At 59.2% G+C, this 13,621-nt stretch overlaps 2 pseudogenes; one reads left to right on the forward strand and one right to left on the reverse strand.

Moving 5' to 3' along the window:
- Positions 1–4,692: 4,692 nt before the first annotated feature.
- On the reverse strand, positions 4,693–8,332 carry LOC132368941 (thimet oligopeptidase-like; annotated as a pseudogene).
- LOC132368972 (serine/arginine-rich splicing factor 3-like) lies at positions 8,331–12,998 on the forward strand (annotated as a pseudogene).
- Positions 12,999–13,621: the final 623 nt, after the last annotated feature.

Raw genomic sequence — 13,621 nt, forward strand, 5'->3', positions numbered from 1 at the left:
TTAACCAGCTTGCCCAAGGCCACACAGCTCATACATCCTAGCACCGAGATTCAAACACAGACAGTTTGGCTCCAGAGCTGTTACCCCTGGGCCAGTGTTCTCAATGTATTGTTGCCCCTCTGAGGAGCCTTTTTAGTTGTTCTTTCTCCTAATCGTCTCCCACCATGAAAAGTTAATGCCATAGATTCACCATATATTTGTTTATGCAGTGTGTGTGTATGTGTGTGTATATATATACAGACACACACAGACGTGTGTGTGTGTGTGTGTGTGTGTGTGTGTATCTGTGCTCTATTCTATACATAAGAAAGGAAAACTGCCCCCATCCTCAAGAATCAGTTTCTGCCCTCTTGGGGGCAGTATTCCCCCTGCTGAGAATATATGGCCCAGGCAGTATTGCTTTTCTAATAATAACAAACAATACTAACACCACCACATTTGGAGCATGTTCTGAGCACTTTACATTATTAAATCTTTTAGTCTTTGTGGCAACCACATGAGGTAAGTAAGTACTATTATTACCCCCATCTTATAGATGGGGTATCTGAGGCACAGGGAGGTTAATTTATTCGCTCCAAATCAGGTGACTAACAACGGGGAGAGGCCATATTCAAGCTTGTTTAACCATTGTACTATCCTGCTTCTCCACTGGGCTTATTCCAATGCTTTATTGATCACCTGTTCTGCACCTGGCCCAGGTTAGAGCCCTGTGAGGAGCTGGGGATACAGCAAGGAGAGGCCCTCCCAGAATGTAGATCTGCTGAAAGTGTGTGTTGGGGGAGTGGGAGTCAGGCTAGGCTGTATCCAGGTGCCTAGCACATAGTGGGTGCTTGTTAAATAGTTATGTTAAAAAGCTTGGGACTGCTGGGCTTTTTGAGCTGGCTGTGATGGGCGTTCCCCGACAGCAGGTCCAAGAATGTTAATGCTCTGCCCTCCTCCTAGACTCCACCAGGCCCAGGAGGCCCTAGGGCAGCCCTTGTCACTCAGATCGTACCAATCCTAGGTGTGTGTATCTCCCCTTCTGGGCTCACTCTTGCTCACCCCGCGCCCCTGCTTGCAGCACAGGGCCAGCCCAGCAGCGGAAGAGGTGTGGCTTAGAGCTGAGTTGGGGGAGTGGAGGGGCCCCTGCTGGGGCCTGGGGCCAGAATGGGGTCCTGTGAGAGGTGGGGGTGGCAGCACCCGGGCCACGGGTGATGCCCTGTCTGTGCCCCAACAGTGGAGAAGATTCGAGCCACCTTCACTGTCCTCCGGGCCTTTGGCTCCGTGTTCACTGGCCACAGCCGCCGTGCCACCCGGTGCTCCATGGTGATGTCACTGGACTTGAACGCCACAGGCCGAGTCACGGCCGCCCAGCTCCAGGTGAGGCCTCTGGGTGGGAGGGAGAGGGGGCTCTTTGGGGCTGCAGTAGCCTCAGCCCCACTCAGCAGGGCCCACGCCTCCAGCTGGGACCCTGGAATGTGTCTAAATGGTCATCGCTCCCCAGGCCAAGGCCAGCTCCTCCCCACCTCACTCAGTGCCCAGACATCTCCTCCCGGAGCAGGCCAGCTCGTCTGTGCCTCGGAGTATCACAGGGATGAAATATTCATGAGTAGATACATAATTCAGCCACTCATTAGCTGGGTCTTAAAAGCGTAAGCTGAAATTAAACAGGCGCTCGCTGGCCTTCTGCGGCAGCCCGTGTGTGACAGGCACATGGCCTGTTTGTTCCTCTCTCTGAAATCACCTGGCTCCTCCCCTTCCCCCCCCCCCCGCCCCCACCAACATTCTGTTTGAACAGAAAACAGGATTAGGTTATTAGAAGGGTTGTTTGTATGTGGAGCTAGGAGAATACCCAGACTCGCTGGTGCACGATAAATCCCTTTCTGTCCCGGCCCTGAAAGTCTACCGTGCATCACCATGTGGGTCAAGTTATTAAGGGCTTCGGTTGCATAAGAGTGTGTTGGAGGGCGGCTCTGGGTTAATTGTTAGTACCCTTGGATTCCTTCATCGGAATGAGCCCGTTGCATTCGTTGATTGCCTGCGTGGACTCTGAATCGGTGAGACAAAGGCCTGGCACGTTTTGATTTGGAGGCGTCCAGCCAAGTTGGGGCCTGAGGTGCTGCCTCGAAGAGTGGGCCTGGGGGTTGGTGGGGGTGTGCGGGCAGCCTAGCGGGGCCTCGTGCTGACCGGCGCCTGTCCTCTCCCCTGGCAGACGATGCTGTTGGAGAAGAGCCACGTGGCCCGGCAGCTGGAAGGGGAAGGCAATTTCGAGGTTTTCTCCCAGATGCTATCCGGATTGGACCTGGCTCTCAGGTGAGCGACTGGGCTGAGCAGGGACAGCCGAGGGCAGTGAGACAAAGGGCCTCCGCTCTCCAGGGCCCCAGCCCTGCCTCTGCCCAGAGGTGAGAGGCAGTGGAGCCCAGTGGTTAGGAATCTGGCCTCTGATTCTTGCTGCCTGGTACTGCTCCTGGGCTGGGTGAACCTGGCCAGGTGTCACCTGCTCTGAACCTCCGTTTCTTCCTCTGTAAAGTGGAAATAGTACCTTGACTGCTGACCTTACAGGATTAAGTGAGATAATTCACATATGGCTCTTTATACACGCTGGGGGGTGGTGGTGGATGTCTGCTGTGACGGTGACATTTTGGTACAGGTTCTGACAGCAGCGTGGGAGGTGGGCAAGGAACAGCAGACCCCAAATCTTCCAGAAGCTCCTAAACTCTGTGAGAGCCTTGGGTGCACCTGAGGTAGCTCAGGGCGAGGAGGCACCAGGTGGAACAGCAGAGAAGCCACAAGACTCATCTGGGAGGGCCTTCTGGGGGAGGTGGCCCAGGGAGTCATCTCTGCCCCTCGCTGACTCCTGGGAATTCTTGGACATGTGGCTCCCTGTCTCTGAGCCTTGGTTTCCTCATCTGTTGAACGAATGAGTAAGGTTCTATCTAGTGAAGCTCCAGGGAGTGCTCACCCCAGGCGAGGGGTGATAATTTTCAATTTGCCTCTGCGTCCCCCATCATTTGTCTCCTGCCTTCCACCCCCGTCTGAAGGGCAGGCCCAACCTGTCCTGAGCCTCCTGGCTAAGGCCAGAGGGGCACCTCACCCTTTGGAGAGAGGGCAGATTAGGGAGGAAACTCCCAGTTTTCAGAGCAGGGTAACTGAGGAGTAAGGAAGCTTCTGGAAGGCCTTCACTTAAGAAGGGCCCATTGAGGGCAGCAAGTGAGGAATATTCGGGAGGCAGGGCCAGGGCCTGAGGCAGACCCCGGGGCCACCTGGGGCACTCTGTGGAGCCCCGTGCCATGATGCCCACCTGCCCTGCCAGGCCACTGGTGTGGGTGGGTCCTCCCTTACTTCTGGTCCCTTCTCTGTTTCCAGGACAGAACTGTACCTGCACCAGCTGGCAGACAGCAGCTCCTTCGGCATGGGCGTGTGGCCTAAGGTAAAGAGGAGGTCCTTCTGGGTGTGAGTGGGTGTCTGTGTCCCCATGGCCAAGACGGGCGGGTCCCCTGTGTGGCTCGTCCCTCTGCCACTGGGGTGAGTAGTTGGCAAGGGCTGGTCACGTGGGGGAGGCAGGGTTGCCTTTATGGGGCCTGGGCTTGTCAGGGAAATGAGTCTTGTGCTAATAAAGGGAACCAGGAGGTGGTTTGTGTAGAGGTTAGGGCGCGGTCTCCGGGACAGGCTGTCTGGGTTCAAACCCCGGCTCTGACACTTACTGGATATGAGACCTCAGGCATGGACCCTAGCCTCTCTGAATGTCTGTGTCCTCTTCGGTAAAATAACAACAGAACGGGCGGGCAGGCTGAGGGGAGGACAGAGCGTGGCATGGCCTGCCCGCCTGGGCCACGGGGAGAAGGTCGGGGCGCCGCCCGCGCCCTCGTTCCGCTGCCTGGCGTCCTTTGTGGAGGCAGGGCTCCCAAGGAGCTCAAAGGCCAGGGAAGGACACACGGGACGGTCCAGAGCCACCCTACCGCTCCAGTGGTGCAGCACCCTCTCTGAATTCCTACTGCCACCAAACACATCCCTAAGGCCTTTGGGAAGAATTGCTAGGACCCAGGAAGGCGGCCCCTTGCTGTGGTCCAGACTTCAGCAGCTGCCGATGACCAGAGGGAGCCAGCCGGCCGGCCGTGAGCAGGAGGACAGGACACGGGGACAGGGACAGCCACAGCCGGGCTTCCCGCAGCTGTGCCCACCGCCAGAACCAGCTCCAGCCAGTCACAGCCCCCGAGATGCCAAACAGTGACGGGCGAGAGGCCGGCAGGAAACTGACACCCCCTCACTGGAGAGCCTGCCCGGTCGGGGTGCGGGGCACCATCCCCGTCTGAACTCACCCCACAGCTCAGCCGTCTCCCAGTGACCCAGACGCGTCACCACGGCCCCAGGGCTGATCCCCGACCAAGGTCAGAACTCCCCCCAGGGTGACGGCCCCCATGCCACTCCTGTGGTGGAAGGGACGGCAGGCAGAGACCAGGAGTAGAGTCTTTTTTATTAATGGCTGCGTTTTCAAAGAACCGTTTTGTTACCAGGAAAGCTCCCCAGGAAGGGATTGCATTAGTGCAACAAGGGGGAGCCTTGATGCCAGGCTTTCCAGACACTTCCAGGTGGAGACTTTTGGCCTAGGCCGGCCGCCGGGGACTCGGGGGCTGGGAGGACACACGGCCCCTCCCCCGCCCCGACGGGGCGCTAAGGCACCCGGCCCGCCTGGGGGGGCAAAACCCCGTGCCGTCAGCAGGCCGGCGGCTTGCAGCCCTCAACCTGCAGCCCTTTGCTCAGGAGGAAGGCGTCCTGCATGGGGTCACAACCCAGGAAGAGCTTCACCATGCCCTTGGCATCCTCGGAGCCCCCTGGCCTCAGAATGCAGCTTCTGTAGTCCATGGCAACCTGAGGAGAGGGGGCGGGGCTGCAGGAGGGTGGAGCACCCCCTTCACGGAGGGTGTGGGTGTGGCCACCTCTGCTGTGACTCAACAAAGGGCAGGGGAGCAGGGGGTTCTGGGCAGGGCCCTCAGAGCCTGGCAGGCCCAGGCGGGCGGCACAAGCATCTAGGCCCAGGCCAAGGACCTCCGTGTTGGTCTGCACGGCAGGCCGGCCTCTCACCTTGCCACTCAGGACGCCCTCCTGCTTGAAACGAGTGTGTGGACCGTGTCCGCGGAGTACACCTCGCTGCACAGGTAGCCATAGGACTGGGCGTCATAGCTTCCTGCCAGGTGGCCGAAGGTCGCAGGCAGGTGGGTCCCTGGGACACACGCGGAGAGGCTCCTGCCCGGCCCCCTGGCCGCTCCGTGCCCCTTCCCCAGAGCCCAGAGCTTGGGGCCTCAAAGCAGCCCTGTCTGAGTCCCCTGCCACTAGAGGGAGTATTGGCCCAACACTTCTAGAAAACGGGGACCTTGCGGGCAACTCAGTGGAGGGACACAAATCAATCTTTGCCGACTTTCTGCTGAAGCTCACGAGGGTTCACCCCTAAGCCTCTTACAGGGACAGCTGCCCGAGGCTCCGAGGGATGAGTCAGGGCTCGCCCTCCAGCACGGGGAGAGCGCGGGTTAAAGCGCTCACGAGGGAGTGAACTGCGTCTCCGCACCGACACGCACGGGCAAACCTCGTCGACGCGTTCCGTCCGGGGTATGAAGCCCTCTCCTGCCTCTTCCAGGCTCTCCAGAAAGCACGTGCAGATACGCCCAGCCCACCCTCGGACTCCGCGGGCCACAGCTGGAGGGACCAGCCCAGGAACCCAGGCAGGAAGAGGCCAGAGGTCAGCGGGCCTCGACCAGAGCCCGTCAGTCGGTCCCCCTTCACACACCACCAGAGGATCCTCTTGAACTGGGCAGTAGCCGCCAACCGACCGCTAAGGTGGGCCCGGCGTGTGCTTGGCTACCTGGCGTGGCTGGGACCCTGAGGATCTCCTGGCAGAGGCGGGCATTGTCCTAGGCCGGGTCCGAGGGCGTCTGCGTGTGCAGGGCCTGGTCCACCTTGGCCAGGACGATCTGGCGCAGGTTGAAGAGGCCTGGAGGGCGGGAGGAAGGAGACGGGGGCGCTGGCACTGTGTCCAGGCCGTGCTTTCCAGCCGGGCGGTCCGGGAGCCCCTTTCCTTTCCCTCGGCCCGGCCGCACGGGGGTTGGCCAGCCGGGACTTGATGAGCTTGTCCAGCAGCTCCTGGGGGACGGCACTGCCCGTGCCCCGCCGAGACTGGCAGGAGCGCCAGGGCTTCACAGGGTGCGGCGCTCCCGGCCCCAGAGCCTAGCCTCTGGTTCTCATCCCCGGCTGTCACCAGAGTCGCAGGCAACGTGCCCTTCTTTTCGTTTGTCTTTTTTCCGGCCCTCGACCACGCAAAGGTGTGAAGCCCTGCCACTCGCTGCCACGTGGATGCACCGTGAGAACACGGTGCTCAGCGAGAGAAGTCAGACACAGAAGGACACACAGGGTGTGACCCCACTGAGGGGAAACGTCCAGAACAGGTAGATCCACAGAGTCAGAGTGGGTTCCTGGTTGTCAGGGACAGGGGAGGGGAGGGAATGATAACTAAGGGCGTGAGGGACCTTTTTGGGGTGAGGGAAATGTTCCAGAACAGGGCAGTAGTGACGGCTGCACAGCTCAGTAAAGTGTCCCCACGCGCTCCGGTTGCAGTCTGTGAGAGCATCGCTCTCAGGACGAAGGGCTGACTGCAGGAAGACTGAACGAGCACTGGGTCCTGGGCCCAGACGCTCAGCTGGGGACCCCCCCATTGGGAAGTCACTGGGACTTGCTGAGCCTCCACCGAGACTTGCAGCAGCCCCAGGACCTCACAGGGCGTGGTGCTCCTGGCCCCAGAGCCTAACCTCTGGTTCTCATCACTGCCTGTCACCAGCCTTGCATGCAACGTTCCTTTCTTCTATTTTGTCTTTTTTAAAGGCAACTCTTGAATACCTGTATTTAACATGCAGGGAACCAGTCCTGACTCCTTGATCTGGGACTTGCAGCCTCCAGAGTCTCGAGGACATCCACTTCCGTCGTTTACGCGCCCAGTGCGTGGGGTTTGATGATGGAAACTGACACCGAGAGCGTCTCCTCGTGCGGGGTGACATCAGCGGAAGAATCCCGTGGCGAGGGCCTGCCTGAGGACCACGGGAGAGCCCGGGCCCTCCCCGCCCCCTGCCTTCAGCCCCTCGCCCGCCCCCTCCTGGGAGCGGAGCTGGTGCATCGCTTGCCAGAACTCATGGAAGTAGGTCTCCAGCTCATCGTGCTGCAACAGGGAGGGCGGGTTGGGCGTAGGCTTGGTGAAGTTGGCCACCATGGCCGCGATGGCAATCTGGCGCCTCCCGTCCTGCTGCAGGCAGCCCGGCTGCAGGCCAAAGCAGGCCATGTGCCCGGACTTCCCTTCCCTGGGGAGGGACGCGGGTGAGGCCCCGCTACCACAGAGGAGCCCCGGCCCACGGCCGACAGGTTCCCCCACGCATGCACCGAGGGTAGAGGTCCAGGTAGAACTTGCTGATGGATGACCTTGCCCGAGGCCGCGTCCCGGACCGTGTAGAGCCTCACATCTTCATCTTCGTGACGCATGTTGGTGCCTTCCTCCAGGTCGAAGGTCAGCCCCAGCAGCTCCTGGGAGATGCCCAGCCGCCCGCGCATGACCACCTGCATGGGGAAGGACTCATTGAGCAGGTACTGGTCCACGTGGTAGCGCGTCTCCTCCCCCTGGTTCATGTAGTAGCGCAGGTCCTAGACGTTGATGGGCCCGTCAAAGTGCAGGCCCCGCCTCTGGCACTCAGCCTTCTTTAGCTCCAGGATCACGGCCGCTCCTGCTCCCCGAGGGGCTTCAGCTTCTGGGCCAGCTCATCTGCGGGCAGAGGGGAGAGGCTCAGCTATGTCCCTGTGGCAGCCGCCCAGCCGCCCCCCACCCCACGCCCCTCGAGGCAGAATGAAGGGTTGGGGAAGGCGACCCCCAAGGGCTGACACAGTGGGGTCTCAGGCAGCACCACGTCCAGTCAAGGTCCACCTGACCCCCGTCCCCACTGGGACTCGGGGAGGCGGGGTTACCTAGGAAAGTGGCCACCACCTGGCTGGTCTTGGCCATGTTCATCTCCAGCACAGAGTCGGCACGCGTGCTGAATCCCAGCAGGCGGGACTTCTGAGCCTGCAGCCTTACCAGCTCCCCGAGGATCGCGCAGTTCTCCTGGAACCCAGAGACAGCCAGCGCTGGGGACCGTGGGCCACGCCCTCCCCACAGGCCCCGGGCCAGGTCTCTGTGGGTGGGAGGGCTCTCAGGCCACTGGCGGGCACAGCCAAACCCCCTCCCTCCTCCTCCTGGCCTGGATTTCTAGACACTTTGGTGCTGTCCTAACATGTGGTCTTTATGAACACAGGTCCTTTTGGAACCAGAAACGGCATGAACCATGATGAGCTCTAAGGCCAAGGGCAGGAAGAAATGTGACCAGGCTCTCCAGGAGCCACCCAGGGGCCTCCCCGGGCTCAACAATACAAACTTGGCTGCCGTGCAGACAGCAGCTCATCCCCACGGCGCCCGAACACCCAGCCCCTGGACGGCGAGAGACCTGTTGCTGCAGGTGGCCCGTGGTTGGCTGGTGAGGCCTGGCCCCAGGCGTACGCCACCTTCTCTGGGGCCACCTCTCTGGGTCTGCGGTGGGGTTCTCCTGGGAGCCCCCAGTCACCACAGGACCAACGTGGCCTGTCTGCAGCCCAAGAAGGTGGGGACACAGGTCTGTCCCCCGTGGACATCACCCGCGAGGCCGAGCAAGCACCAGTGGTGTCTGCGGGGAAGATGAAGGGCTCATGCACAGCCCCCATCTACTGAAGATGCTAAACGGGAGAAGCACAGACTGCAGCCACATGCGGTATGGACCAAACGCAAGTGTCCTTGCAGGAACCGATGTCTGAATGTCGAGGCTGTTCCCGGGCCACAGTGAGAAGGCCCAGGCCCCACGCAAGGCACAGAGAGGGGATGGGGGGAACATCTGCGAATCTGAGCTCATCGGGCATCACCCCAGAAGGAGAGGGAGAGAGCCAGAAGGAGATACGGAGGGAGAGGGAGAGAGAGGGAGGTACAGACGTCTCTCCCTTCCCTGGGGGTTCTCTAGTGCAGCCAAGCCTGAAAACCACTGCATTTCGGGAGATGGGTCCTCGTGGAAAAGTTAAATAGTAGCTCATGGCATTATCGACACATATTAAAATGGCCCCAAATCTTGGGGAGTCAGGGAGGGGAGCTGGCGGCTGCCTCGTAAACGAGGAGAGATTGGGCGTCAGAGGAGGTGCCTGCCTCCACCACCTCCGCCACCGCCGCCCCCCCCAGGGCCCCGCAGACTTCATCTCCCAGCTGTGGTCCTGGGCTGGAAGGTAGCGGGGAGGTCAGGCCGTCCCAAGCATCAACGTTGACTTCAGGGCTGATCTGAAAGGCGCCTGGTGTTTGTTGAAGCAGAAAAAAGAGAAAGCAGTGGGCAGAGGATGGGAGGGGGAGGGAGCCCCCATCAGCCCTTCTCCCTGTCTCCCTCTCTGTCTCCCTCTCTGTCTCCCTCCCTCCCTCCCTCCCTCTACCTCCCTGCCTCTCACTCTCCCTCCATCTCTCCCTCTGCCTCTCTCCCTCCCTCTCTCCCTCCCTCTCTCCCTGTCCCTCTTGCCCTGTCCTGTCCCTCTCTCCCTCCCTCCATCCCTGTCTCTCTTTCCCTGTCCCTCTCTCCCTCTCCCTCTATCCGTCCCCCCTCCCTTTCCCCGTTTCCATCTCCCTCTCTGCCTCCCTCTTTCCCTGTCCCTGTTTCCCTGCTCTGCTCTCCCTCTCCCTCTTTCCCTCTCCCTCTCTCCCTGTCCCCCTTTCCCTGTCCCTGTTTCCCTGTTCCGTTCTTCCTATACCTTTTTCCCTCTCCCTCTCTCCCTCTCGTGCTCCCTCTCCCTCTCCCTCTCCCTCCACCTCCTTCCCTCTCCAGAGAGGGAAGGAGGTGGAGGGAGAGGGACAGGGAGCAGGAGAGGGAGGGGGGAGAGGGAGAGAGGGATAGAGGGAGGGAGAGGGACAGGGAGCAGGAGAGGGAGGGGGGAGAGGGAGAGAGGGATAGAGGGAGGGAGGGAAAGACAAAGACATCTCTCCCTCCCTCCCTCTATCCCTCTCTCCCTCCCTCTCTCCCTCTCTCCCTCCCTCTCTCCCTCTTCCTCGCTCCCTCTCCTCCCTCTCCCTCCGTCTCTCCATCTCCCTCACTCCCTCCCAGAGACAGACGAAGAGGCAGAGACAAGGGAGAGGGAGAGAGGGAGAGGGAGAGAGAGGGGGAGAGAGGGAGAGAGGGAGAGAGAGAGAGGTCTCTTCCTCCCTTTCCCTCTCTCCTCCTTCTCTCCCTCTCTCCCACTCTCCCTCTTCCCTCTCCCTCTCTCCCCCCTCCCTCTCTCCCTCTCCCCCTCTCCCTCGTCTCTCCCTCTCCCTCCATCTCTCCCTCTCTGGGAGGGAGTGAGGGAGACGGAGAGACGGAGGGAGAGGGAGAGGGAGGAGAGGGAGGGAGACGTTTCCTCCCTCCCTTTCCTCCCTCTTCTCCCTCTCCCTCTCCCTCTCCCTCTAACTCTCCCGCTCCCTCCATCTCTCCATCTCCCTCACTCCCTCCCAGAGGGAGAGGGGAGGGAGAGAAGGAGAGGGAAAGAGGAGAGGGAAGAGGGAGAGGAAAGAGGCAGAGGAAAGAGGCAGAGGGAAGAGGCAGAGGGAAGAGGGCGAGAGGGAGAGGGAGAGAGAGGGGGAGACGGAGAGAGGGAGAAAGAGAGAGGTCTCTTCCTCCCTTTCCCTCTCTCCTCCTCTCTCTCCCTCTCTCCCACTCTCCCTCTTCCCTCTCCCTCTCTCCCCCCTCCCTCTCTCCCTCTCCCCCTCTCCCTCGTCTCTCCCTCTCCCTCCATCTCTCCCTCTCTGGGAGGGAGTGAGGGAGAGGGAGAGACAGAGGGAGGGAGAGGGTGAGACAGAGGGAGGGAGAGGGAGAGAGGAAGGGAAAGGGCGAGGGAGGGAGAGGGAAGGAGGGCGAGACGTCTCTCCCTCTCCGTCTCCCTTCCCCTCCCTCTCTCTCTCTCCCTCCCTTCCTCTCCCTCTCCCTCTCCTAGAGGGAGGGAGGGAGAGGGCGAGACAGAGGGAGAGGAGAGGGGGAGTCGGAGAAGGAGGTAGGGAGAGGGAGAAGGCGAGAGGGTGCCTGCTTCCCTCTCTGTCTCCCTCCCTCCCTCCCTCCCTCTCCGTGTCCCTGTCTCCCCCCTCTCCCTCTCCCTCTGTCTCTCCCTCTCTGGGAGGGAGAGAGGGAGAGGGAGAAGGAGGGAAAGTGATGGAGGGAGGGAGAGGGAGAGAGGGTGAGGGAGAGAGGGAGAGAAGGAGGAGAGAGGGAGAGGGAGGGAGGAAGAGAGCTCTCCCTCTCTCCCCCCTCTCTCTCCCCCTCCCTCTCTCCCTCTCCCCCTCTCCCTTGTCTTTGCCTCTCCCTCCGTCTCTCCCTCTCTGAGAGGGAGTGAGGGAGACGGAGAGACGGAGGGAGAGGGAAAGGGAGGAGAGGGAGGGAGGCAGAGGGAGGGAGGGAGGGAGAGACGTCTCCTCCCTCCCTCTCCTCCCTCTTCTCCCTCTCCCTCTCCCTCCAACTCTCCCGCTCCCTCCATCTCTCCATCTCCCTCACTCCCTCCCAGAGGGAGAGACGGAGGGAGAGGCAGAGACAGGGGAGAGGGAGAGAGGAAGAGGGAGAGAGAGCGGGGAGAGAGGGAGAGGAAGAGAGGGGGAGGGAGAGAAGGAGAGGGAAAGAGGAGAGGGAAGAGGGAGAGGAAAGAGGCAGAGGAAAGAGGCAGAGGGAAGAGGGAGAGGAAGAGGGAAGAGGGAGAGAGGAGAGAGGGAGATAGGGAGAGGAAAGAGAGAGGGAGAGGGAGGGAGAGGGAGAGAGGGAGGGAGAGAGGAAGAGACAGAGGGGGAGAGAGAGAGGGAGTGGGAAAGAGGTAGAGGGAGAGCGGAACAGGGAAAGAGGTACAGGGAGAGAGGGAGGCAGAGAGGGAGGAGAGGAAGCAGGGAGAAAAGAGAGAAAGAACACACCGTCTACATTTCTGTCAAACGACACCGGGGATCCTTACACAACCAGGAGAAAGTAACACAGGGAGGCTCTTTCTCAGCTGGAACTGGAACTGCAGACGGGGCCAAACACCACCAGGCTGGCCACACGTGTCCAGCCGCCGCTCCAGCCCCGTCAGCCGTGAGTCCGGTCACCAGGGCTCTGAGTGTCTGCTCCAGGGAGCTGGGGTTCACCCTCTCACCCGGGAGGCCGGGCCAAGAGAGCAGGGCCCCGGGCTGGACACATAGGGGAAAACGCATCCCCACAGGACAGCTTGTGCGAGCAGATTCAGCTACCAGATTCTAGAGGCCCGGGACCACCCTGTGGCCCGTGAAACCCAGGAGCCACGAGGGTCTTGCAACGTGATTCCTGTCCGTTGGACTGTAAAGTTTGTGTAGGGAATCTTGGAAACAGTGGTAACAAGGCTGAATTGGAACGAGCTTTAGGCTATTATGGACCACTCTGAAGTGTGTGGGGTGCTAAAAACCCTCCCGGCTTCGCTCTCGTTGAATGTGAAGATCCCCGAGATGCAGCCGATGCTGTCCGAGAACTAGATGGGAGAACACTATGTGGCTGCCGAGTAAGAGTGGACCTGTCGAATGGGGAAAAGAGAAGTCGAAATCGTGACCGCCTCCTTCTTGGGGTCGTCGCCCTCGAGATGATTATGGGAGGAGGAGTCCTCCACCTCCCACACATCTCCAAGATGGAGAGCCTTCTCCGTCAGCCAGAGCAGGTCCCTTTCTAGATATAGGAGAAGAGAGAGATCCCTGTCCCAAGAGAGAAATCACAAGCCGTCCCGATCTTTCTCTAGGTCTCCTAGCCGATCTAGGTCAGATGAAAGGAAATAGAAGACCACTTTGCAAGAGGAGTGGTGTACAGGCAATAACTTCATTTGGCAGGAGTATGTACAGAAAATTCAAGTTTTGTTTGAGACTTCCGAAGCTTGGTGCACTTTTTAAATGTTTTAGTTGTTCACATTTGTTTGTCTCTTGGGACAGTGACACATAAAGGTGTCATTCTCTATGGTTTGAAATGGGTCCTGGGAGGCATGTAATATGAAGAATTGTTACCTTACAATGTTCCCTTAAGCAAAATTGAACTTGCTTTGAATTTTTGGTCTTGCCTAGACTGATAATAAAACTCTAACTCCTGCCCACCTAAAGTGTGATGTTTACTATTATGGAAACAACACTGGCAAACATTGAAAAGACTTTCTGTAGCTGGGATATGGTATGCAGCTGTAGTTAAGCAAGCAGTCTTTAAAAGGTGCTGTGAACCCAAGCCAGCAGGTAAAAATGAAAGCCGCACCCTTACCCTAGATTAGAGGTTTAAAAATTCCACTAGTCTTCACACCGGACAAGAGATTGTCCAGGGAGTTTAAAATCTAAGAAGTTTCAAGGAAGTTAGTTTACCTTTGAGTTAGGTCATACGTCCCCTCTGTGATTGCTGTACATGAATACATAGCTCTTTGTAATATTTTTTGGAAATTTGAGATTATCAAGATACCAATGTCCTGCCAGATTAAGAGTATATTGTAGAGCTGAACTTTGAGTTACTGTGCAATTTTTTTTTTCATGCTGTCATTTGTAATATGTTTTGTGAGAATCCTTGGGATTAACGTTTTGGTTGCAAAAGAA

This window comes from Balaenoptera ricei, chromosome 1 (assembly GCF_028023285.1).
Source record: "Balaenoptera ricei isolate mBalRic1 chromosome 1, mBalRic1.hap2, whole genome shotgun sequence".
In the NCBI taxonomy this organism is placed as follows: Eukaryota; Metazoa; Chordata; class Mammalia; order Artiodactyla; family Balaenopteridae; genus Balaenoptera; species Balaenoptera ricei.